This window comes from Dasypus novemcinctus, chromosome 1 (genome assembly GCF_030445035.2).
Source record: "Dasypus novemcinctus isolate mDasNov1 chromosome 1, mDasNov1.1.hap2, whole genome shotgun sequence".
Classification (NCBI taxonomy): domain Eukaryota; kingdom Metazoa; phylum Chordata; class Mammalia; order Cingulata; family Dasypodidae; genus Dasypus; species Dasypus novemcinctus.
The window spans coordinates 6405064-6432846 of record NC_080673.1 but is presented as its reverse complement, the minus strand read 5'-3'; the positions used below and the strand labels follow the sequence as shown (position 1 = coordinate 6432846).

The following is a 27783-nucleotide window of genomic DNA, read 5'->3' as shown; positions in this document are numbered from 1 at the left end:
GTTGCAACTGGAATTTTTGTGTTGTCTTCAAATAAAGTATAAGTGCATCTTAAATTAGAGACTGTATCTAATCCACTTTTGCATGCCTGGTTGAATACAGTTTGAATTTTATGCATACATGAACCAATAAATCATTATGGTGTTTATTACATAATCATTGTTTTAGAGCAGGGTTAAGCAAACTGCAGTGCACTGGTCACTTCTGGCCCACTGTTTGTTTATGTACAACCCTTGTGCTAAGAATGATTTTTACATTTTTAAATGGGTAAAATAAATTACAAGACATATGCTATTTTGTGATGTGAAAATTATGTGATAGTCAAATGTCAGTGTCCGTAAATAGAGTTTTCTTGGAACACAGTGGCACCCGTTCTTTTGCATCTTATCTGTGTGGTTGCTTTTGTGCTCATGTGGCACAGGTGAAGAGTTGTGACAGGCACCGAGTGGGCCACACAGCCTGATTACGACCTGGTCCTAAGAAAACCTTTCCAACCCTGTTTTGGAGTACCTGAAGTAATAGTTTTTTAGACTGTAAAATCTTTGAAAGAAGGATCATCTTTGTGTTTTCTACTGTCCCTTCAAATTTATGTCGCTTTAGCACTTCTTAAAAATGTGTTATTGGTTGGATTGTTGATATGTCTGCGGGAACTCAGGTTTAAGCACTGGGGAATATCAGACAGGGCTATTTTCTTCTGAAAGATTTGTGCCTTTCATTACTAATTGACAAACAGGGAAAGTCAGCAGAGACCCTTAATAATTTTTGGACCACAACATGATTATTATTGGGATACTTTGGCTAGTTTTCTGACATGTCATTCTTTCTTATTTTGCAAAAAACACCAATTCTCATTTTGCAATATGGTTTCCATTTATTCCCAAGGGTGTTTATGCATTAGTTTTTGATTAATGGAATGTTTTCTCCTTTCACAAGATAAGTGTGGGGGATGCAACCTATCTAAATTGCATCTGGTGTGTGTATTAGGGCCTAAACAACTGCTTTGTGAGTTAAGCACAGTTAAGTCCACAGCTTTAGGTTAAAAAAAAAAAGTAAATAAATAGAAAGGTATAGGATCTTTCTTTTGCGTGCCAGCAGTGAAGCTTCCCTAAATGTATGTCGCTAGAAAAATAAAAGACTAGAAGAGAATTCCTGTAAAATCTTGTTCTATTTAGGCATATGTACTGAACCAGGAATTACTCACCTAATCCTCCTATCATTATCATGTTTTGTTTGCTTGCTGAACTTTAGCAATAGGGTTTCCAGTATTTTCTTTTATCATGACATTGAAGTTAGTATTGTACGTTCCCCATGAGTGTTTTATTCAGCATAAGTATACTATCGTGGGTTTGGAATTTAAGGAACCTAAGAGGACACTGTTTTAGTGAAATGTGTTTCATTGATAACCAAGGTTCTGAGAAATGAATGGGGAGAATATGTCAAGAGTATAAAAATGTGTGTAACAGTCATTAAAGTGTTTGTTAAATAATGTATTCAGACTGACTATGTTTCCCAGCCTCTCCTTTGCCCATTATATGTTCTAGTAAATTAAAGCTCGGAAACCTTTGTCAGAATTATAATACTCAAACTGACGTCTAATTCCCCCAGACAATAGGTACAAGTCTGCGAGCCTCTCTAATTCTTTCCAGTCTTTACATTTATTGATTCTTTTGTAGACCTGTTTCATTCAATCTATTACAAACAGCACTGGTTAAAAGTGTGAAGTTTACCACGTTTGACCGGAGGCACATTAAAAAACAATAGCATCCTGGCAAACATTCCATACATCCCAGGAGTGTCGTTCTTAATCTGAGCAACATTTTCATCTATAATTACTACATTAGATTTGAAGTGCTGGCTTGATTAGAAAGACTGACATGTTTATTTTGGGGCTGACCTATTTGGGTAAACGTGGATTTGATTCATCTATTGTGTGTGACCCTATGTTAAAAATATTTTATTAGTTTAACTAGAATCTGTGTTTTATTTGAAATCACCATTTTATCATGGATTTGAAATCCCTTTGACATACTCATGCACGAAATTGTGTGTATATGGATTCTTACATGCCCAGATATGAAAATAAATATATATATTTCAGAAAGCTTTTTAGAGTTCAGCATTACTGGAATTGTTATTGAAACATTTATAAATGCTGTGTCAATGGGCCTCTCACTTGATGGCCTGTGTTAAGCTTTCATGGAATTAAAATAATTTACTTTTTATTGTATGCCATTCCTCAGGATTATGCCTTTTCTACACATCTGATGTTGTAAAACATCCTGTGTAAATAATTGATAATAAACAAACAAATTCTCCTTTTGCCCTGGTGTACTTCACCAGTTTCAAGACTTTGAAGTTCCATAAATAATTGATGGCGCTTATTAGTGGAGGCAAATCAAACGATATCCTTGATCCAAGCTGCTTTTTGTCCTCGTTGTTTCTGAGCAGAATTGTTAAGTGATCCTTCTGATTGGTAACTAAACAGAGCGCCACTGAGCATCACTGTGGCGTTCATGCAGATGTGTACTGATGCATGCGCGGTGCCGAAGGATTGGTACTTATACTAATGGAATTTGCAGAGTGGCTGGAATATATTCTGAAACTAGGACTTTGGATGTCTTTTGAGAAAAAGAAAAGCATTTCTTCAGCAGGTTTTAGTTTACCTATGGCTTCTTGCACAGTACTTGCTAAGATGAGGATTTTGACTCACTATGCATTCCTTGGCAAAGATACAAGCATGCTGAAAGAAAACACGAACCAAAATATCAAAAGACAGATTATATGATCTTTTTTTTTTTAAGTCATAAAAGCCTAGGCAGTATGCCAGCTAGCCAGACTAAATACTCTGCAGTGGTACAATAGTCTTTCTTGGGTGTGGAAAATTTAACCATGTGATGGTGAGAAGTGAAGTTTCAGAAGTTGTCAAAGATGTATGACAAATATTTCTTTTCTCCTTGTGGTCTTCCGTGTTTATAATAACATGAATCTTAAACCAAATTCATTGATTTCAGAATGAATTCAAACAAAGATTTTAGTTCCTGAGTGACCTTTAAAGGTGAGACTGGTTGTGCATGTTTTTTCTAAAATTTTTTGGTTGTGATGAAATTTGTTTTTTAGCCTGGGAGTATTCAGACATAATAGAGAGGGTTGTTTCAGCCTGTGGTTCTACTATGTGGTTGGTGACCAAAACACACACACACACACACACACATTTATATTCCGAAAGACTCCTTTATAATATTTTCAAACAAGCCACAGAGAATAATTTTTGTCCCTTTTTGAGTGGGCCAGTATAAGAAGAGCAATCTATGATGGATTCCAATTTATGGTATTTGCCATCTTTTAGAGATTTATTTGCAAAGAAAGACCCAAAGAATGTCTTTCCCTCCACACTAGTCATTTATTTCATGGAAAAAATTATATTAAACACAGGTTTGAAAAGAAGAGCTGTAAAAGGTCTAGAAATGATGCATATGAGGTGGAACAGTATGTCAAGAATACCAACATTTCTTGTATAATCATTACAGAAGAATCAGTTCAAACAGATAAAAATTTTTTACTAGAAATTATAGTCCTGAAATAGAAACTTTAAGTGTTAGAAGCATGGTATTATGGCGCCCAATTCATCGTTAAAACCTATTCCACTAACTCAGAATCAAACACTGAGAATAAAGACTTTAAAGTAAAAGAAAATATATCCAATTCACACTTGAGGAAAATGAAAATACTACAGACCAAGAGAACATTCTTATTGAGCTTTTTTTCAATGCTCTCAATTTAACCAGCTGGAATTATTTTTAAAGTACATCCAATTCAACCTTTTAAAATGACAGATTTGCCTTTTAATGGGAAATATGTATTTCATCATAAAGATGGAGCACAGTGTCCTTGGCTAAGTTATTCTCTACAGAAGGATGCTCTTTTTTCCCTACTCTGTGCTCAGCCTATAAGGAAGTACACAGATTATAAAAATTTATTCCTGGCATGGAAGATTAGAAGCAAACAGACAAACTGATAGAGAAAAATAAAAAAATGCAAACTGCTCCTCTAGTATCCTGAGTTCCATATAGGGATGTCAGTTGATATGTAATAAGCAACCCGTACAAACAAAACCCATCAAGGAGAGAAATAACCTTAGAAACTAGAGTTTAACTGTTATAGTTAAAGATGAGTCAGCTGTAAAGTTAAACAACCAAATAGTACATTAGAAAAGATATCTCAAAGGCTTCCTTCTGTGGAGACATTCTGGTGTCTTAAGCAACATCTTAAATCTATATGCCTCACTACCTTTTTTTTGGAGTAACACTACTAAGGTAAAAAATTAATGAAGAAGAACAAGCAATTAACTGATAACAGTGGAGCTGAATTAAGCTATCTCAGTGTTTATGTTAGTGAAACTGACACAGTTTCAATTAAGATTGACAATACCGAAACGCAGACGTGATTGATGCTGTTTGACAGAAGTGGATCTGTGCGAGGAGGGTAAATATTCCAGGACTTCGAGAGGGCTGAGGTCAACCACAGACGCTTATCCAAAATCGACTATCAGGGCAGGGGTCGTAAGCTGAAACGGGGAGCCAGGTAGGGGCTGAAGGAAGGACCTGAGAGAGTGAGGGGATGTACCAGAGACTGGCCCAGGGAGGTGAGGAAAGTCTGGACAGCAGAGCAGTGCTTCTGGAAGCAGTTCCTGTGTTGGGAACACTTAGAGGAATCTTTTATGATGGACTTATTTCAAAAAACCCCACTGCCTCTCAATACTAAAACATCGAACTAGGTTGGTCAACATTAGACGTGCTGCCCTATTAATTGAGATACTAAAAATTTGTTTAAGTGCTCAAGGGTCCTGTAGGAAATGGAAAACAGAATAACTATGTATTTAAAGGCATTTTGCAGGAAATGCCAGCCTGGAATGTTCTAGCTACCCTGTTTCCAATGCTCTAACAATTACAGAATACGAATTATACTATTACCTCTACAGTATGTAAACTAAAACGCTTGATATGTAGAAAGCACATTCATTCATTCAACAAATGAAACAGTGTCTCTTTACCATCCTATTTCCTGTGCCTGTGGTAGTTTAAAAGTGAAATTGGACCCAGACCCTGTTCTAGTAAAGAATCTCGGCAAGATGGGGGGTTTGAAAGCATGGAGTATTTACAGTTCTGTTTGATAGAAACTTGGGTTTTATGAAGAGGCAAAGAGGGAAGTAATTGTTTAAAGACGCTTTAGATTCCATAAATGATACATTGAAAATATACTCTGATTCCAACTGAAAGAGAACTTAGATCCCATCGGGCAGATGGATGGAACTGTCTTGTTGGCACTTGTAGACACTCTCTGTTTTCTGGGATGGGCGTTGTCCATCATCATCCTTTTGTTAGTTGTCCTAGGTGAGTCTCTTGAACAGTGTTGCAACACTGCTGAGATTCAGGGCTCCACTGGCACGTGATTTCTTTTTTTTAAAGTGGAATGTTCCTGGTGGACTTCGACTGTGCAACCAAGGAGTGTGGGCTGCACTGTTTTCTCTAAGTATCCAATTGTATCCTTTCACCTGTGGCTCTGGACCCTGCCGAGGAGTCAGGCACAGAGGGCTTGCTGCTGAGCTAGAGTGCCTGACACGGAGGGACGACCTGCCAGCAAACGCTGGTAGACTAGACCACACCCCAGAGAGCACGCCAGGTGCGTAGTGTGGATCCCAGAGACTGCATGGCGGGCTGTGCCACAAGATGAAAACTTAAGAGGGTTTGAGGAAGAGCACTGGCGGAAGGTCCGTGGGACTTCCCTAAACCTTGGGAGACAGTGGCAGAATTATCATCGCTTCTCTCCCAACCCCACTCCAGCCATGTAACATTAACTCACAGCCCCAACTTCAGGTCAGTGAGTTGGTTTGTCTCATCATGGTTCAAGTTTAGGGTATTGGAGAGAAAGGGGGTGGGGGAGTGTTGGTTTTCTCTGATGCCCTCCTCCCCAGCCCTGGGAAGGAGGGAAGACGGTAGAAGACAATTTGCCAGGGAACAGAGGACAAAGGATACCTCAGGATGGTTTTGTGGAGCCCTGAGAGCTAGCTGCCTTTGACAAACGACAAAGGTATTTGGGAGACTTCAACTCCTGTTTCTGAGGCTAGTAATTTAAACAGAGGTTGCCCTTCAGAATTCACATTGCCCTGCTGTGTCATGCCGTTCTCCTCCCTCTTTCCTCACGCCCTGCCTCGCCTTGGGAGGGAGGCACTGGAGTGCTCCAGGGGAGTGTTTTGGCAGGCGGGTTTTTATCCCACAGCCTCTTGGAAGGACATCTACTGCTGAATTTCACCACTGCCCAAACGCCAGTGGCAGTGGATGGGAGCACGGAATACCTGTGGGAGTCATAAAAAGTTTTTGAGCAGGGGAATGACAGAAACAAAGAGCAGTGTTTCAGGTAGATTAATTTCATCCAGGTGCAAAATGGTTTCAAGAAGGGAGGTAGCTCAGAAGCTGCTGCTCTCGAGGGTGAACACTAACCAAGCCGTGTTAATGCTGGTGGGGAGAGATACGGAAGGTGTGCAATCAGCAGGACTTGGCAATTCCTTGGCTGTGGGGCACAACAGAAAGAAGAGGGTAGACAATTCTGACCAGGTTTTCAACTTCAGTGTGATTACCAAAAAATAAGGAATACAGAGATAGCTGGATGAGGCTAGCATGAGGGTGATAACTGGTTCAGTTGGATTTAGATTTCAAATGGCGTTATTTATAATGCTGGCTGAAGAGGTATTATCTTTAGGTCTCTTATATATGAGTTCAGATAACTTTCAGAACGGAAGACCGTTATTTTAAGTGTGTGTGGTACTTCAACGAGTTGGAGACCTTTGAGAACACTAATTCATAATAGGTTTTATATTTTTTTTAGGAAGGCAAGAATAATTCACAATGAGTTTATTTTGAAAAAGACACTTGCAATAAACAGGTGATCACGTTGGAGCTTCCTTGCAGAGTGTTCTTAGACCCTGTGCACCTGTCTGGGTCTTCATTTCACCTTATCGTTCCAGCTGAGGTTAGGCTCAGTTGTTGTTTCTGGGATCTGTCTACCCGCTGGCTCGACGTCATCAGCGCGTCACTGTCTTCCCATTCGCACTTTCCTGTCTCGGCCATTATTTTAATGAGTCATATACAATGGCTTTTTTGAAGATTCCTGAAAACCTTCTCCTACAATTCTTAGGCAGAATTCAAGTGTCAAATTCCCTTTCAGAAAAAAAAATAATCATTAAATGCAAACTGAAAGGATTAAAAAGAACACTGAAGTCTCTGTTCAATTGAAGTAACATCTTTACTGTGTACAAATATATATGTTTGCATGAAACAGTCTGTGAGCCATTTCTCTAGAAAAGGAATTGGCATGAGATGTTCATGAAAATCGAGTCCCGTTGTTCTCCATTTCCCAGCCAGCTTTGCGACTTTTCGGCTTCAGCAACCGCAGCTCAGCTGATTTCCTGGCCACAGAAGACCCACACTCTTCTTCATGCTCTTTTGCTTTTCTGAATTTAAAATAACTCCATCGATGGTAAAACAGAGTTTGGGAATACTTCTCTAATGCTCATTGGATAATTTAAGTCCTCCTGAAGGCTTCTGACTCTGACAGCACACGTTGGCCGTGACTTAAAAAATGAAAAACTCCCCAGTGGCTTTTCTGCTCACATCCTCTTCCAAACTGTACACGTTTCATTACTACTCCTGCCTCTGTTAGTATTGCTTTGCTAACCAAAACAGTTCACGTAAGCTAAGCGGTTCTTTAGCTTGTTAATAAATAATCTCATCCTCTACCCTCCGCTGTTGGCGCTGTCCTGTGTGGGGCTCTGGGCCTCTTTAGGCTCACCTCTCCTGGCGTGCAGCAGACACGCCCCTCTCGCCAGGCGCCGGTCTCAGGGCACCTTGCTCCTCACCGCCCTGACTCTCTTTCCTTAGGGCCCCCCGGAGGCAGGGAAGTGTTCCGAGGAGTGATTTACACCGGCCCTTCTCATGGGTGCCCCCCTGGGCCTCCCCACATCACCACGCTGCATCTGGCAACCTAGTTCGTTCTACAGCTCCACATTCACTCATGCCCTGGGCACATCGTTGTCAAGCAGACATCTCCACCAACCGTTTTATTTATTTGCATATTTCTTTATTTGCAGATTCCCCTCACATTTAATTGCTGCCTTCCCCCTGTGTAAATTTTTGCCTTGGGAAGCTCAGGGGAGTCTCAGTGGAGTAGACGTGGATGTTCTCAGCTCCCATCCGATTAAGCAGATCCCTCTGTACGCTTCTGCAGAGCTGAAGTGTGTGAGGCAGAACGCTAGGAAGCTGAGGGTCCTGCCTGTTCCTGAGAAGGCGTGCTTCACGTTCTAATACGGACTGCCTCTCATCAGTGGTTGGGCAACTTATCCTTCTCGAGGCTGGCCAAAAGACGTAAAATCATCATTTATTTAGTCAATTCACTCTAAAGATCAGCTGAACTCACATAGGCCCTATTATAGATGGTGCTTGAATTTTTCACATTTAAAATGTCCGCATTCGTGTTACAAATACTGCCTCAGAAAACGCAGTACAATTTATCTCCAACCTAAAGGAATGGGGTAATTACCCTCGGCCCCAGAACGTGTTTCCTGGGTTCCTAGTGCCATTGCCTGTGAGGTCTTTTGAGGGCCAGCCCTGCTCTACTGTAAGTTTTGTTTTCCTGTTTTGGTTATGACTGCCTTCCCCACAGAGCCTCAGGCTTGCTTTCACTTTTAAAATGGCAAGTGCTCCCGCCACCCTGACTCTCGGTACTTAAAAGCATCTAAAAGGCTCTATTAAGGCCCAATCCTGTGAGAAAATAAGTAGGGGGCTGCTTACCTGTTTGGATTCAAGAAAATGCCTTCCTCTTCCTAAGTTCAAGTCTTGAATTCCTGACAGCCGAAGCTGATTCCTTGACGTGTCTTTCCGTCCAGTCCTAAAGCCCATTATCTATTGAGAATTCAGCCAGAATTCTTTATGAATGTGCATGCTCCCCACTCATGTCATACATGTGGATTCATTCATTCAACAAATATTTATTGAGAACTTTCTCTACTAGCTGAGTGTCAGCTAATACCACTCAAACATGTAGCAATTCTTCTCTTCTTCCCAATAAGCCGCTTTCAGGGTCTTTGCTCAAGGGGTGAAAAACTAGTAGGAGTTACTGAGTACTCATTCAGGGAACTTCTTTTAGGAAAGAGAATTTGGCATAGCTGCTCCAGTTCTCTAGACTTTACAATTCTCTCTCCGTTTAATTCATAAAACTCTTCTCTACTATTATCATCTCTAAGTCTCTGCGTATTTTCTTATGTTATGCACTCAACCTAAGTATGAGACTCTGGGAAATTTGTTTGCTAAATCATCTGGCAAATGGTCTTGTTGATGTCTGCTGAGCTGCTCAGAGCCTACAGTTGTTAAGTACTTATTACAGGAATCCAGCAGGGCAAATTAAGAAAGCTACATGTTTGCTTGTTATTTTAGGACTATTATGCTATGCTTCTGAGGGGGTTACATATTGGACCTTCTGACCCGAAAGGACTTGCTGTTCTTTAGTCAGAGGTTGCTCTATGGAATCTGAATCTTTGACCTGGCAACAATAAAAGTGATTACCTTCAAGGGGGAGAATGTCCTCTTATTGCTTTTCATAGTTCAGCCTGCTGGAAAATGTAAAACACTTGTTTAAGCGGCTCTAGGTTCACTGGGAATGTCATATTTTATAAGTAAGCTGGGAGCTTTTTATACTTACAAATTAAGTCATTTACTTCATTTTTTAGCGTAAGTGTCTTATATAAACAATACTCCTTCCACTTACACTCTCAGCACAGGGCGAGTATTCCTCTCGACCCATGCGAAAAGCTCTGTGGCATGGTAGAGCTGGTATGAAAATGATAGCTAGTGTTCTTTGTGCTTTTCTTGGAAATACCTATTACAAATTGAACTTGCCACATGTATAACTTACACATTACAAAGCATAAATGAAAAATAGCTACAAAGTTCCTTTAGTCTTTTTAAGAGCCATTAATAAAGCAGAGGTGGAGTGTCTGAAAAATTTCTCTGTATGTTAAACTTGGGAAAACATGACTGAAAGTTTTTTAAATGTATTGGCCGTAGGGTCCCTAATTGTGCTGTTTTTCTGAAAGCAATTTATTATTGTCATCATTTAAAAATTTTGCCTTTTGTGTTGTAGTCCACCTGCTCTATGAGCTTGTGTTTGGCACTCCACTTCTGTCAGAGCTATCGTGGCTGTGCTTAAAACACCTCCCAGCAGTTTATGAGTTTGCTTATAAGCTGTTTCTAAATGTCCATCTAGTTTTAAAATGCCGATGCTGCCGTGATTCGGAAGAGAACTTCCTTGTAGTAGCGTACTGGTGTGTGTCCTCAAAATGTTTCAGTCGGTTATCATGGGCTTCAGAGACGTTTGAGTGATATAACAAAGCTGGTCCTTTCCTTTCTGCTGAAGGTATTTTTAAATAATGCAAGCTGCTTCGGCACAGGGTTAATGTCCTACATTCCTTTTTTCTAGCAGCGAACTTGGCATTTTATAAATGCTTTATGCTGTTAAATGTTTGTGAGATGTAGAAGAACTTGCCTTTTCAAAATAATTTAAAAAACATTGGGTACACTTGCAGCAGTCACACCACTAAGAAGTTAGATGCCAGACCCAAATGTACCTCAGCACATCATTTTTTTGTGAATCTGCCCATGGTTCTCTGATCTCGGAAGTCGGCTAATGAAGGAGATGGATCCTTTTGTGGGAAGATATCACTTTGCTTAATTGAGGTTAAAAGTTAGTGTTCCCTGTCATCAAAACAATTGCAGTGTGCAGCTGTGAGAGCCGTTCGTAGGCTGGACTTGGTTTGCGGGTCACACTCTGTCAACCCCTCTGATTTAGCCTGTCACTGCTGCTCTTGCAACCTCGGTTTAGTTGTTGGAGTGTATTCCCTCTCCCTAGGAAGTCCCGCTCTTCTGCTTCACGGGCTCTTTCCCCTTAGCCTTCAGATGGGGTAAGCCCTCTCCTTTTGAAAAACAAGCACCATCTTGACGCTGTGGCTCTCCAGCTACCATCCCATGCCCACCCCCCCAAGGTTAGACTTTTCATATGTGCGCTCCGTGTTCAGTACCTCCCCGGCCAGTTTGCTTTTTGCATCCTTTTACAGTGTATTTCCTGTCCTCACCACTTTATCAAAACTACACTCAAAAATTGCCAAAACAACTTCTTTCAAATCCTCGGGCTTAGTCATCCTAAAACTCTTCTTGTCATTGAACACTGCTGACAACTTCCCTCCCCACAAAAGAAATCTCCCCTTTGTTGATACCTCTCATGGCAAGTTCCCTGAAAGAAATGTTACTTGGTCCTATGGATGATTTCTTCAGGCTGTTAGTTATTTTATAAATGCATCTTTTACCATTTGAAGGGTGCCTGGACTGGGCTTGGGAGTCGTGGTAGAAAAATAGGACCTACCTCCGGGTAGGAGTCTAAGGACTCTGAGAGGTAAATGGACTTCAAAATAATATATGATATAGTTTCTTCCAATCTGAGGGCTGGGAGAAGGAAAAACAGATGTAATACGGGTACATTTTCGGGACTTAGGAATTGTCCTGAATGACATTTTAACGGCAGGCCATTATGTATCTTGCCATAACCTACAGAATTAGGCGGGAGAGAGGGTAAACTACAATGTAAACTCTAATCCACACTTAGTGGCAGTGAGCCAAAATGTGTTCATCAGGTGCAGTGAAAGTACCACAGTAATGAAGGATGTTGTTACTGTGGGTAAGTGCGGGTAGTGTGGGGAGCGGGGCATGTGGGAATCCCCTATATTTTTTATGTAACATTTATGTAATCTAAGTATTTTAAAAAAATTCTTTTTAAAAAAGAACATATGAACATATCAGCCCCTGGGTATAGTAATATGTATAAAATGTGTGCTAACTAATCAAAAGAATGTAAAATCCAAGACCTGGTCTCTGTTTCCCTGTCGAGACCGGGGCGAGTGAAGTCACTCGGGAGCCAGGTTGGTCATACTTACCTGGTTCAGGTCTGGGTCCGTGACTTTCCCCTGGCAGGCTGCCCATGGACCGGCAGAGTGAGGCGTTTCCCCCGTGCTCGTTTCCCGCACCACCCCCCCCACTCCCCCCCGCAGGAATCCTTTGCTGCCGTCACGTTTCTACCCCTCCAGCAGGGCGTGCTCTCTACACTCCGTGTACTGCGTCTGCTTCTCTCTTCCAGCCTTCCCCTTGTTGGTGTAAACTCTTTCAGGCCCTCAGTTATCACCTTTTAGATGGATAGCTACATCTACAATTTCAGCTCTGACCACTCACTGTCAGGAAAGTCTCAAGTTCAATGGTCTGATATACCAAAGAATTAACATCCCAGGGATTACGAGCAGTTATCTTTAATTTAGCACAACCAAATGAAATAAACCCCCTTTCAAATCAGGCTTCCCTTCCTACCTAACTGATTTTAGTCAGTGGCTTCCCTGTTATTCTCATCTCAAAGTTCAGTTACCTTGTAATTATTCTTCACCCCTTTCTCACTTCATGTCTGAGAACCCAGTGCTTCAAGTATTTTTGATATTTTATAATGATGTTTATTGGGAGTCCTCTAATTTCTATGGTGTCGTGCATATGTGTACAATTTTTTAAAAAGATTTTTTATTTTTTATTTATTTCTCTCCCCTTCCCCCCCGCCCCCCTGCCCCAGTTGTCTGCTCTCTGTGTCCATTCGCTGTGTGTTCTTCTGTGACCGCTTCTCTCCTTATCAGCGCATGGGAATCTATGTTTCTTTTTGTTGCATCATCTTGTTGTGTCAGCTCTCCGTGTGTGCGGCGCCATTCCTGGACAGGCTGCACTTTCTTTCACGCTGGGTGGCTCTCCTTATGGGGCATACTCCTTGCGCGTAGGGCTCCCCTACAAGGGGGACACCCCTGTGTGGCAGGGCACTCCTTGCGCGCATCAGCACTGCATATGGGCCAGCTGCACACGGGTCAAGGAGGCCCGGGGTTTGAACTGCGGACCTCCCATGTGGTAGGCGGACGCCCTAACCACTGGGCCAAGTCCACTTCCCTGTGTACAATTTTTAAGTAGTCTTGCTGCCTCTATTCCCTCCCTCGCCAATTTTATGTCTCAATGTCATGCTAAGTTTCTCAAAACTTTTTGTTCATTAAGCTCTTAAATCTAAATGTTTCTAAACTTCTTTCCCACTAATGTCCACATTACACCCTTTTCATCTTTCCTTCCTCCCTACTCAATCCTTACACCCCATGTTTTTCCCACATCTGATTTTGTTCATGCTTTTCCCATAGTCTAAAATCCCTCTCTTCATAGAGAGAGGTTTCTAGCCAAGAGGATGACCTTCCCTGGTAGAGAAAGACTGTTTTTTCTTAGGATATCTTACCTGATTGTAATCATTCATTTGTTTAAATGTACAGGACCTCAGGAGTGCCGTCACTCCCTTTTTGTCCGTAAGCCATCCCCTTCTTCTATAGGTGATCTCTAAAAAAAGAGGTCCTTGGACAGGACCAACCATAGTTAACCAAGGCTCTGCCATTGTTACTGTCCATTGTTCTCTCTCCTGGATTTGTAATCCTCGTTCCAGAGGAGATGCCCCCAAACAGGGAAAAGGCACAACAGCTTTACTCCTCTTGATGGCAGTTGCTCACTCTGGAATAAGGACAAGAATCAGGATTCTTTTGAAGAGTAACGATAATAGTCTTGATATTCTTTGAATACATAAATGAAAGAGGCGACTCTTATTTACCAGAAGAATAAATACATGCATTTTTTTAATACTTTCGTCTTTCTATTTTTTTCTGGTAGAAATCTAAGCTCATTTGGGGGAGAGTGCTAATAAATTAAATTCAGATGAGCTTCTATGATTAATTATGCCATAATTAAATATTAATCACTACCGTATGTCTTACAATTATACAATGGTTTCCTTTTCTATTTGAAAATTACTTAAGCATATACAGAAAATATGTCTTAAAAATAGGCTATAGTCTGGAACTGAATTTGAAAAGAAATCTGATATGTAAATGAAAATTAACCCCTGATGTTAACTCTTAAGACTTGATAGTTTGTTCAGAAATAAAACCTACTGCTACCTATAAAATACCATTATTAAATAATTCAACTTACTAATTTATAAAAGATCAGAAGCTATGTCTCCAGAAAATATATGAAAATTTTTGCAAAGCTGAATCGTTGAATTTCATCATGATGGTGCAGAAGCAATATATACCCTTGACCTGCTTTTCTGAAAATTTTTTAAAAGATTTATCTATTTATTTCTCCCCCCTCCCTCCTTCGTCTGCTCTCTGTGTCCATTCGCTGTGTGTTCTTCTGTGTCTGCTTGTATTCTCATTAGGGGGCTCTGGGAACCGATCCTGGGACCTTTCAGAGTGGAAGAGAGGTGATCATTCTCTTGCACCACCTCAGCTCCCTGGTCCACTGCGTCTCTTATTGTCTCTCCTCTGTGTCTCTTTTTGTTGCATCTTCTTGCTGTGCCAGCTCTCCGTGTGGGCCAGCTCTCCTGTGCAGTGTAGCACTCCTGCGCTGCTCAGGCCAGCACTCCATGTGGGCCAGCTTGCCACACGGGCCAGCTTGCCTTCACCAGGAGGCCCTGGGCATCAAACCCTGGACCTCCTGTATGGTAGACGGGAGCCCAACTGCTTGAGCCACGTCCACTTCCCTGCTTTCTGATTTACCAAAGAAAAACCTTTTACTTTAAATAAATTTGGTTATTTTTTTTTACAGTTCTTTAAAAATTGATAATCCATTTACTATGTGCCTTTGCATACATTACTTAATCTTGCAGAGCATCAGTTTATTTATCTGTAAATTGGAGATAGAACACTTAGTGAAAGGTTCATTGCTAGGACTAAATGAATTATTATTAAAAGTAAGGAACGTAGCATTGTACCTAGCACCTATGAAATGCAGCGAATGACAGCTCTAAAATATATTTATTAACTGGGTGAAATGTACCATTAGCCAAACCTCATCCATATCTTTAAATTTCTGTGAAAAAATGGAATTAATTTTTTTCTCATTGTTAGGCTACCTTAAGACACGGGCAGGGAGAATGAAATGTGAAGAGGTTCTTGCTTTCATCTAATTTGTAAGAGCTTTGTACATTTTTTAAACTAAACCAAGACTGATAATGAGGGAGTGTGCAGTAAGGCCTCTTCGCAGGTGAAGTCCTGCCTTGCCCATGCATGGCTTCCGCACTGTTTCCAGAGAGATAAATCAGATACCCGTAGCGGGAGGCGGAGAGAGGAACAAACAACTTGAAGGAGAGTGCTGCAGCTGCAAATATTGCGCCAACTGCTAAGAACGCGCCTGGAGTCTCTGGATGCCGGGTGGCCTTCTCTGCAGAAGCCTGTCTGGTGTTTGGGACTCTGACTAATAATAAAAGGTCAGTCATTGGAGGCACTCTTTATCTCAACTACTTAAAAAAAAAAAAGCCTTATGTCAAGTGAGCACTTTACATGTTATTCACCCACTTAGCCAGTGCTTCCTCTGAAGCTGAAATAGATTGCTTACATAAAATGCTCAGAGCTGCCTCCACCAAGTCTTCTCATGCTGCTTGCTCTCCTTAAAACCACGGCTTCCTAATCCTTTGATCCTGATACCACTGAACTCTTTGAGAGCGTAACAGAAAGGACAGAGATTTTAGTGTGACAAGTGGAAGAAAATCAATTTTAACTTCCCAAAGATAGAACTCGTGGCGCAAAAGATCACCAGTCACAAATAGATGTTCTCTTTCATTGTCTTGGGTGACTAAGAATGCTGAAGAAGTGCAATGCAATACAGACAAGAGGAGGCAGTTTATTTTTTTCTTTACTCAGAGAGAAAAAGAAATTAAGTGTGATGTTGAAACCAAATCATGAACGTCAGTATCCTGCCTATTCTACTATTTCTTGTGTTTTCACTTGATATTACAGATTTGCAGCACACTAGCATTCCGCCAGAGAATTTACACATTGATTAGCAGTTGAAAGCATTTGCCTGAAAGTTTAGTTGGATGACTATTTCCTACTTCAGAAAAACCAGATCTTCCCTGTAATTGGCAGTGCTATTATAAATGGATATTCTGTTAAGCTTGTAAAGAACTTCTAAGAACTTAGTAAGTAATTGAATAAAGCAGAGTGCATTCAGTGTTATGGTTGCACCATATTTCAGAATATCACACAACTTATGAGTCAGTTCAAATGTTATATGTAAGTGATAAAACATGGGAGAAAAAGCAATACTTAAAAGAAATTATGTGAATTACCATCCCACACACTTATACATTGCTTAGGCATTTAGTCATCCCTGTTCGTAATTAGCCTGCTAAAGATTTGGTTACAATTATTTGTATCCTCAAAATAAAGTTATTATATCCAAAAGGTATAAAGAAATTAAGATGCCCTTTCCATAATTCATAATAAACATGGTTGTTATGAATGTGCTCAGTTATTATCTTGATTCAATTCAATACAATGATGATTTATTGCCTTTTGAGAGCTGCTTGTGACTGTCTCATTAGGAAGAGCTACTAAACCAGTACAGGATAATCCTTAAGAAGGCATTTTTAATGTCATCTCAGTAATGGAAACACGGCTTCTTAAGTTCTGTTTCCATGCCCAAAATTCTAAGCAACAAACAATGCCCATGCTAAAAGAACCTAAAAATTAGTTTGTATATTTGGTTATCATCTAGAGATGAGAGATGCAGCTCTCTTTAATGAGAGAAAGAAACGTGTGCAGTTGAGGTTGCTAAGGTTTATGTCTACATTTAATTTGGATGTAATAGGGAGCCATAATAGATCACTTGTTGGAAATAGGAAATACAATTTTAGTTTTCTCTGCCTCTGGTATTTCTTAAATATGTACTTACTTTGTAATCTTAAAGAAAGTAAAATAAATTTAACTAACATAGTTGAGAGATTTTGTTGGCCTGATATCTGATGTGTAGTTTAGCAAGCTCTTTTGAAAATTTGGAAAAGTTGAATGGCTACCATAGCCTAGGATATGAAGGCTGATTATCTTCCATTCTTGATCAGACACATGTATTTAGTGCTATATTTGTGTGTGTCTATAATTAACCTTCATTTCAGCAGCTTGAATTATATTTATGTTTATTATTTTAAACACCCTTTATGAAGCCTGGGTAATTCTAACTTTCTCCCTATTTATAAATTTATACGATTTAGAAGAAAGGATGTAAATAAAAGCTTTTAAATCTTGACAGTGATTATATTGTTGACAAAATGATGTTTATGATTAAAGGGTGGCATTTCTTACGCTTTAAATCCAGTCTATAGACTTAGAGTGGATGTTATCAGTACATAAAAATGCATTGTAGATTTTCCTAATTTATAATTTTCTATTATAGGGTCATTTAACTAAATCAAGGGTACACAAATGAAATATTAGTTAGAGATAAGGAAGGTGTCTGCAAGACCATAATCATTTATGGTGATTACAGGCATGAAACTCTGTAGTAAAAGAACACATCAGAAACTTGAAGAAATGGCTCTGAACTAGAGTGCAAATGAAGTGCAAAGAGCCCGCCGCTGGCCCTAGGACAACAAGGTTGTAAATGGCATTTTCAAGTGCTTTAATAGTGGGCAAGGACAGGCAGTTGGTCTAGTTGACTCCTTCGAACACATGTGATTAAAGGAAAAGTGTTGTGCAAGGGACTGGCTCAGTCTTCATTAATGAAGAAAAGAAAGTATGATGCCTCCAAAATGAGGCAGTTACAGCTGAATTGTGGCGAGCTCTATCTTCACGGATGAAATTAGCACTTTACTCCTTTTTATAAAGGTGCGGTTGAGGTCAGATAGAGGCATTCTGCTGAGTCTGCCCCGGATTGTTGTTTGCTACAGGATTAACAAAAGAAGAAAAAAACGGAAGCTAACTCCTGCTTCCTTGAGTCAGTACAAATGGTTTGAATGGAAGCACTCAGGGAGGCCAAATTTGAATCCAATTACTTGTACACTGTAGGGTAGAGAATGGAACATAGAAATCATAGATTCTGTAGACCTAAGGCACAAGCGTGGCAACAGACTTTGCCTCAGATTCCTGGGCAAAATGCTGTTCACGCTTTGGTCTTTTTACTTATACCTGCATGGGACAATAGAAGCACCTTTGGTTGCGAAGAACACGATTTCGCTTTTCTCTGCTCACCTGCAGTCAGGCCCCAGTATCCCCTGATCTCTAGATATAATTCTAAGGTTAAGGCTCAAAGGTCTCCAGGAATCCCCTGATTAACCCCCCTTTGGAAGGGAGCAAACATTAATTGGAAATTAATACCTAATTGTGAGGGAAGGAAGGAAAGCCAGGGCTGGACAAGGGACGCCCTCTTCCCCCTCGCCCCATAGAATGGTCTCAGAGTGCTGTGGACTATTTCTTTTTTCTGAGCTGAAAATGCTTTCTTTTATTTTCTTTTCTCCTGTTGATTTCTCCAAAGGCCAGGGAACAATCGACTTGTAATCATTACAGACCAAAGGGAATTCTGCTGTATATGGAACGTCTGACCTGTGTTTACCAAAGAGAAATGACCGCCAGACGCAGGCCTCACCCTGTGTGACTTCCAGCTAGGAAAGGACACATATTCCCCATGCCAGAGCTCCTGGTGATTTCTCGGTGTGGGGGTTCAGATTACTGCACATTTGTAAAAGATACCCAGAAGTTGCCAGGTGAATGCGAGCTGCCTTCAAGGCAGGGTTCCACAGGAGCCCTGGTTCACTTGCCCCGGGAGCTTGCCCCCCAATTCTTGAAGTTCTTTAGGGCAGTAAGTTAATGGTCTGATGTGCTGTCCTTTTCCCTGTGGCCATTCCTGGAAAGCATAAATCTTACTGGCATCAGCTACAATCTGGTGCATTATTTACCCATCAGTTGGGCTACTCTACCTCCATTACCAGTCTTACTTCATTCAGTCTGAAAATGTGTTGCTGATGCCAGCCATAGACCCTTTGAAATAAGGAGAATACATTGATGGGAATGTTATTGTAGTTTGGACGTTATTTACTATCAGATACATGAGATTAGAGCATGCCATTGGATCCCTCACTTCTGTGTTGTGCCTGGCAGGTAGTTGGTGGACGGTAAATGTTGAACTAAGAGTTCTATTGCTTGCTGCCACTGTGTCAAGACAATGTTGACATACTTTAAATCAGGAGTTCTTAACTAGGGGTCTGTGGACCCCCAAGGGTCCATGGAAAGATTTCAGGGGGTCCATGAGCTTGAATTAAAAATTTAAAAAAAACATTATTGTGAGGATATGCTGGTGTGGGCGTGATACATTTATTAAATAATACACAGTAGAGTGTGGACTTAGTATGATTTTTGTTTTGATGTAGCGTGTTCTGAGTACAGTGGATAACTGCCTGCCAAAAGGTTGGTAAGGATGGCGGAGATGGTTTTATGACGTTGTGGGAAAACTCAGATTTCTCAATGTTTGCCAAAAATGACAGTTTGGACAATGTTGAACCATGTTAGGTTAACAGGTATTGAAATTCTGGGAAAGGTGTAAAATGTAATTTTGAATAATACTAAAATTTAATTTAAAGACATGCTGATGTTGAATGTTATGGTACAAATGCCTTTGATTAGTGTAACAATAGATGAATAAAAAGGTGATTAAAAATTATATTAATTAATTTTGTCCTCACACATTTAATATGTGGTATTGTCTTTATAGACTAATATATATTTTGAGAGGGAACTAAGTAATTAAAATGAAGGAAAACAATTCATTTATCTTAGTTTGAATACTGTCAATAAATATATTTGTTCAAACCCATAAAATAAGAGTAAAGATTTGAAAGCTTCAATTTTAATGGTGGCAGTTAAGAAAAATCCAGTAAAAAACAACAACAAAACATGCAATTGTGCCTCTTTAAAAGCCATTTTTAGAGGATCCAAATGACAGTTTAAAATAATTGTTTTAGTTTCCCTTGCAAACTCATGCAAATTGACATTTATCAACTAAGCTACAGTCAGTCTAATGGTGGAGTCTGCCTGCTCTCCTAAAAAAATTAAAACCTGTTTTTTTAAAAAAAATTTTATTTGCAGAGGAAAGTGGAAAACTTTCATAGAGGAAAATTCTTTTTAGATCCTTTTTCAAGATTTTTTATACTTCAAACTGAATGCTTATTATGTTTGCCTGTGTTGGGTTTTCCTATTTCCTGAAAAGTGTTTTGCACAGCTCAACTTAAGATTCGGCCATATGAAATGAGAACAGGCACTGAAGCTGCATGTCCTTTAGCCCTTGGGAGCGGCTTCCATTTTGGGGACTTGTAAAATGTCTGCTTGGGAAAGAAGAGCAGAGGCTGGTCTCGGCTCACGGGGGTTGCACTGTTCAGGGCCCGACAGCTGGCTCCGCTCCTGCCCCTTCTCTCGTTCCTACGCTCCTCGTGGGATCACGCACAGTGCTTTCATTCTGAGCTGTGCCCGAATGGGGCAGGCTGGGCTGGAGCCAGTGTCACTTTAGATTGATAGGAAACTGCACCGGAGAAGGTTCATGCTACGAGCTAGTGAGAGATCACTTGACAGGTAGAGATACTCACTTAAGTCAAAAGATTAAGTAAAGCTGGTAGTTTTACGATTACATTACATGATATTTTAGTATCACCTAGCAGCTAGCAGATGGGAAAGGGTACATTTTATGTTTACCAAGACCATAGTTTTTCGCCTTTTTAGTTTTCTTTTAGTCTGGTAGTGAATAGTGTGTGATGTAAAACAGAAATTTAGAGCGGTATGAGGACTCATCGTATGAAGAATATTTTTTTCTTTTTATTCATGCGAGAGTATTATATGTTATAAGCGTTACACAGAATTAATTTGAACCCTAATGTAAGAGAATGTCTGTGCTGATGAGAATAAGCGTGTCCGTGGATTTCATGTTCCACAACTCTCAGAACGACAGTGCTTCAGAGGAAGCCTCTCTGTGTCTGTTAGCAGTTTTGTTTTAGCCCTTCACTTAATGAAAAATAATGAAGATTTACGTCTGTCCAGTTACTTCGAGTTCTCGATGAAAGGCGTGATTGTTCTGTGTGCTTAAGTACCTCAGCTCAAATCCAGTTATTCTGCTTCAGAAAAAATGTTAACATTTTTAAACAGGTCTTAATTTCATTTGCTCTGATTTTATCAGAATAGGAGAAAAAAAAGAAAGAAAAGGAAAAAGGCCACAGTGCTTTTGTTTCTTGTGGTAAGCAAGCAATTTTCTCTTTAAGCACCCCCCCCCCTTAAAAGTTAGTCACTTTTAGCAAAGAGAATCAGGTGAATAATATTAGAATATTTGATCTTTTAAAGGATTTGCCATGACATTTGTTTTTAAAGACCAGGATCTTTATTGGAATTGAACCTTAGAGAAAGTGACCTAAGCCATGTACTGCTGTCCTAAAATGAAGCCGTGATCTTGGAATTGATATGAGGTGGCCACAACCCAAAATCTGGTGGTAGGTCACAGGGGAGAATATTCTAGAATAAAAATACCAGAGCTAAAATCATGATAATGCCGGCAGTCCAACATTTGAAATCTGTATTAATTGCTATCTTTTAAGTATAGTCTTGCTAAATTACCTAATACACATTCAGCTCCCTTTAAATACATACGCCAGTCATCTTCAGAGGTCATGATTCTATAGATTAGTCTAAAATTTGGATATTTGCTCATTTTTGAAACTTTAAATTAATCAGAAAAAATCAAGAAATATTTTTAATCTTAATTTTCACATCTTTTTTTTTTTTAATCCTGGCATTTGATGTCATGTAGACTCAGTCTACAAGTAAGACATTTTCAGCATATCATCAGTCTTCAGCACATATTGTATGCAAATGTCATCCTAGCTTTGAAAATACCTTTTGCATTTTAAGCAAGATTCTATTTTGACAGTTCTTTATGCTTTTGGGGAGAGTTCTGGAGAGTGAAAAAAAGCATCTTGAGTTTTTGCCGTGGCATATTCATTTTAATTTGATCGTTTCTGTTCTATCACAGTTAACCCCTCAATCAGATCACCTGGACGCCCTTGTTAACGCTCCAGGCTTCCGTCAGCCCCTATCCGGGATTGCAAGGAGGAGGTTTACACAGGCTAAACCACCAACATGGACGTTGTTCTTCAGGATTGCCCTAGGGAGCTTTTTACTGCATTTTTTGCCTGTTGAATTGTGATCTGAGATGGCATGAATATTGATCAAATTTCTAAACTGAATTTCCCAATTTTTAGACTGTGGTGTAAACTAACCCACAGGTTGTCATAACTAATTCGGTGTGTTTTTAACGATAGTCAGTGAAGCATGGAGGTCTTTAAGCTCATTGAGATGTAGAAAATTATCTGCATATAGGCTATCAGCAAACCTCCCTTAACTCCTTTCTCTCCACATTTCAAACCAACAACAAAATTCCTACCCAGGAAACTGATCAGTGAGCCTGCAGAGCATATTTGCGTGCATGTGGCTTTGTGTGTATTTTGCTTGTTGACTTATTTTCCCTTTTCCCAGCAATGTATATTTGGAAGTATGGAGAGAAATGTATCTGTATATGTTGGGCAAGCAAAATAAAAGAGAATTGTGTTGCATTTTGTTAGTTCTCCATCATGGCAAAGCGGTTTTCTTCCTTCTAAAGAGAAAATAAGAAATCATAACACCAGGATAAGCTTTCATTTTCAGAGGCCAATATATAGTTCACATTTATTAAGAACGTCTCCTACGCTCCAAATTTTCCCCATTTTTCAATCTGACTTTTAGCTATCTTGCTTTTTGGTTAACACCTTTTAATACATGGTGGGGTGGGAAGAGAGCCTTTCACAATTCTGCATCCGCTCAGGAGAAATGTCCTGAAATGACAGCATGAATTCAGGGTTACTGCAAGTCAGGAGTCAGGCACCTGCTCCTCTTCCAGCCCTAGTGACCGTCAGCCTCTCCTGAGAGGCCTGCTGGGCCACACCAGCCCTTGGGCAACAATCAGGCATCATTTTATCTTCTGGACCCCAATGGCTGATTCTAAACAGCGTGGTCTCTAGAAATGGAAACCGGGAGTTCGACTGAGTGGTCGGAGAGAGAGAGCAAGAGAGAACGAAGGAAAATGGAAAAGGAAAGAACTCTGAGAGCAAGGCAGGAGAATAGGAGACGGAAGGAGTGTAATGCTTTCGTTGTTTTGGTAAAAACAAGCTAATCCCTGCTACTATCTCTTTTCCTGCCAATATATGGTTCCATTCCTACTTATTCTGTTGCAGTGAATCACATATTTTCTCCTCGAAATTAATTTGGGCATGGCAAGAAAAGCGTAAGAAAGGAGATGTATGTGGAATATAAAACATGTGTGGCAGTTTGATACAGTTATGAATTCCAAAAATAGATATTGGATTAGGTTTGTAATCTGATCTGTACCTGGGCATGATTGAGTTATGATTAGGGTTTTGGTAAAAGGCATGGCAAGGACAGAGTTGAGGGTTTCTGATATTGGAGTTTTGATGTTGAAGTTTGATGCTGAAGACTTAAGCTGGAGCCCTGGGAAGTCAGCATGCAGAGGAATGAGAAGCCAGCCCCAGAAAAAAAGGAGCCTTGAACTCAGAGAAAAGCAAGCCCCAGGAATGTAGGAACCCAGGAAGCCTGAACCCTCGCAATCATCGGCAGCCGTCTTGCTCCAGATAGGCTTTGGTGAGGGAAGTAACTTATGCTTTATGGCCTGTTATCTGTAAGCTCCTACCCCAAAGAAATACCCTTTATAAAAACCAATTTCTGGTATTTTACATCAGCACCCCTTTGGCTGACTAATACAACATGTTATAGATACTAAAAAATACTTTGCATTTTTAATGGCATTTTCCATTTTCTCATGGGCTACCATTTGCCCAAGGTGATGAGAGCAACTCAGGCCTCTCCTGCCCAGAAAACAACAGTGAAATCAGTTGCATAGCAACAGCAACAATAATAAATGTACATACCATCTTATCATTTACAACATGCTTTAACATGCCTGACCTCATTTGTTCCAAAAAACAAAAAAGTGTTTGAAGAAGACAAGTATTATTTCCCTTATGTAAATGAGAAAACTGAGGCCGAGAGAGCTTATGTGGCTTGAATGAATCTTCGTAGTTGCCCTTTGCATTAGGTATTCCTGTAATGCTGAGCATGTGGGTGTGTGTATGTGAGTGGACGCGTAGAAACCACCACAGATGGAGCTAGATAGGTGCCTCAAGAAATTGCATCGAGTGGGAAATTATTCGTGCTTCCATACACCACTTGGCCGCTAAGGGATTGCCCTCCCTGTGTTAATATAAGCAGTAGAGTGTCCAGCAGATCGTTTCAGTCCAATTACAGTGATCTGTTGTGACTTTATTTGATGGGAGGCAATAGGAGAAAGATGGTTAAAGTGTCCTTCCAAGATTATACTCTCTAAGAATCCAAACCTTGGGAGGATTTCTGAAAAACAATCATAGCTTGACTTATTTTATGTACTCCATAATGGATATTATCAACTCATATATCAAGCTGCTTTCTAAAAGATTTATTTTTAAAGATTTATTTCTCTCTCCCACCCCGGCCCCAATTGTCTGTTCTCTGTGTCCATTCACTGTGTGTCCTGTGACTGCTTCTATCCTTATCAGCAGCACCCGGAATCTGTGTCTTTCTTTTTTTTTAAAAGATTTATTTATTTATTTAATTTCCCCCCCTGCCCTGGTTGTCTGTTCTTGGTGTCTATTTGCTGCGTCTTGTTTCTTTGTCCGCTTCTGTTGTCGTCAGCGGCACGGGAAGTGTGGGCGGCGCCATTCCTGGGCAGGCTGCTCTTTCTTTTCACGCTGGGCGGCTTTCCTCACGGGCGCACTCCTTGCGTGGGGCTCCCCCACGTGGGGGACACCCTTGCGTGGCACGGCACTCCTTGCGCGCATCAGCGCTGCGCATGGCCAGCTCCACACGGGTCAAGGAGGCTCGGGGTTTGAACCGCGGACCTCCCATATGGTAGACGGACGCCCTAACCACTGGGCCAAAGTCCGTTTCCCGGAATCTGTGTCTTTCTTTGTTGCATCATCTTGCTGCATCAGCTCTCCATGTGTGCGGTGCCATTCCTGGGCAGGCTGCACTTTCTTTCGCGCTGGGTGGCTCTCCTTAGGGGGCACACTCCTTGCACGTGGGCTCCCTTACGCGGGGGACACCCCTGCGTGGCATGGCACTCCTTGCGCGCATCAGCACTGCACATGGGCCAGCTCCACACGGGTCAAGGAGGCCCAGGGTTTGAACCGCAGACCTCCCATGTGGTAGACGGACGCCCTAACCATTGGGCCAAGTCTGCTTCCCTCTAAAAGATTTTAAGTATCTTTGGATAAATTTCTTTAATATTGTAATTGAAATAAGAGAACCTACTTCTCACAGTTTTTATTTCTGCAAGGCTTATCAGATCCTCTAAGCACCGTATCAGTTTTTTCCTTGCTGAATATTCTTCTAAATATGAATAAACACATCAATACTAGAAGATGCATGGCGAAGGAGGTCCTGACTTGCTAGTTTTCCCAGGGAGAATATCCAAAGCCCCTTTTTCTGGCTGGGATTTCCAAATGGGAGAAAATTCTTTTTCTGGCAAGAGCTCTGAAGCAGTTGTTTATGTACCTTGTAGCCTAGAAGTCTCTATCAAAGGTAGTCTCTTCTAGTGAAATAATCCTCTACTTTAAAAAGCGAAAAGTATGTCAGTTTTTACTTATTTTTAATTTTTATATTTATTTAAAAATTTTTATATTACTAAATTGGACATTTAGACAAACTACTTCCTGGCCTCAGGCGGAGCTGGGGAAGAGGTTATTAGAGGTAGGTGAACAATCCTTAATATAACCCAAGATATGATGGGCAGAAAGGTAGTGAACCAGTTAGGCTGGAGTTAGACAGCCTAACTAGCTTTGAGAGCTTGGACAAGCCAATTTACATCACTGTCCTGAGTTTCTTCCCTGAAAACGGGGTGGAAAATACCATCTTATAGGTTATGAAACAAACTCTAAGAATCACATAGTTCAATGCCTGGTTTAAAAGGTTTTGCATATTCAGTACATGGCAGCAATTATTATTGTTTTTGGTATCAGGATATATCCGGCATTTAAACTTTGCAGTGACCCTTGTAAAAGTATCACAGTGAGACTCATCATGGAGATGAGGCTTCTAAATATGGAACAAAAATCAGTGGAGTGAAGATATCTGATGGCGCCTTGTCTCTGGGTGCTGGGATGTTAGCTGGTGGCAGGGGGCCTTAGAGCTTTGCCTTCGGAAGGGACTAATCAAGATCTTCGCAAAGGACCACAAGCAGAATAGCTGTGCTTCCCTGAGAGCGAGAACGTTCACTGACGCTTAGTACCTGAACTTTTCAAGGATGAATTACGTGGTTCATAGGCAGCTGGGCCTGTGGCATATGGAGTGATCAAGTCCTCCAGGGACTGGAATCACAACAAAGTATATGAATCCTGGGAGCAGATGGCTGTAGGTCAATGCAAAATAATCTAAGGCAAAGGGAAGAATCTTTGGATCCTTAAAGGAAAAAAATTCTTCCTTCCACAAAGAAAGGCCAGGGATAATCTTGGGATTTCCAAGGATCAACCACGGAAGTTCAAGGTTATCTCCAAAGTTCAATGAATTGCTGCTCAAGGGGAAAAGCTTAAGAGGTCAAGAAAGAGAATGGCCGCCTTACCCAAGACATCCAGGGAGTCCGACCACAGCATGGGCCATGCCTAGGGTGAAGATGAGAACACAGGGTCTTGTAGGACTCAGAAGATGATCCAGTCTAGCAGCAGTGGCGACTTTAAATCCATGACCACAGACCAAGCAGCTCAGCTCAGCGACAAGTACCGTTGAACAAAGGCCTTGAAATGTCACCTCAGAGAGGAACCACCAGGAAATATAGACCAAGCGCAATTACTCTGAGCATTCCATAATCTAGCTGGAACCGTTACAACTTCCTCTTACTTGTAGGTTTTGCCGGTCAATCTCTTTCATTATTGTAGAGTACAATCTTTAAATGAAAAGGGCCTGTGTGCATATGTTCAGTCAGCAAAGACAGGGAAATTGGGGGAGTATGTCCTACTTCATAGCCAGTCTTGAAGAGAATGGATTTGGAAAAGTAGAGACTGTGGCAACCCATTAAAGAAAAAATAAAATAAATTAAGACTGGATTCCTAGGAGACTTTGCTGAGGAGACAAGGAATGCATGTAGAGCCAGCCCTGGGAGGAGACATGAGTCCAAATACAAGGGATCTATTTTTTCTTGATTGCCTCAGTTTAGATGACTAATAGAATTTAAAGAGTTTCTATTTCAAAAATGCCCAAATAGGGCTTTTTAAAGCCTGATTCATGATGAATGATGATATTAATTGGGAATAACTAAAATAACACTAAAGTAAACTATAATCAAGCTATGAGCTAATTTAGATATATTTATATATACAAGTACCTGCACTATATAAACTGCATCTGTGAATATTGAAAATCATCAATCCCTGCTTGGTGACAAAAGGATGGAGAGCCTGAGTCTCTGGTGTTTTCTTATTGAGCAAAGTCTGCCTGGCTCGGATGCTGGATTTCTCTAGGATGACTGGGTATGGTCTTTGGTCATAATCCTTCTCTCCAAAAAGTATTAAAACTGCAAGACTTCCTGGGATCTTCTTGCAATTATTTAGTGACAGTTTAACAATTTCTGTCCTAATTTATCTTCTCTGCCATCGCTGCTGCTGCTGTTAGGCTTTTATCTTCCATCTATTTTGATCTCTTTGAATTTGTAAATTCACATATTGTGTAAGATGACTCAAGACAT

At 40.6% G+C, this 27783-nt stretch overlaps 1 protein-coding gene and 1 long non-coding RNA gene across 2 annotated transcripts in view; both read left to right on the top strand.

Moving 5' to 3' along the window:
* Positions 1-27783, top strand: part of TENM3 (teneurin transmembrane protein 3) — a 682045-nt gene that overhangs the window by 51649 nt on the left and 602613 nt on the right. The gene's annotated exons all lie outside the window — the stretch shown is intronic.
* LOC139439005 (uncharacterized) lies at positions 20513-22024 on the top strand. The gene is made up of 3 exons (XR_011648773.1): positions 20513-20549; positions 21148-21204; positions 21994-22024. It is a non-coding gene; the product is annotated as an uncharacterized lncRNA (long non-coding RNA).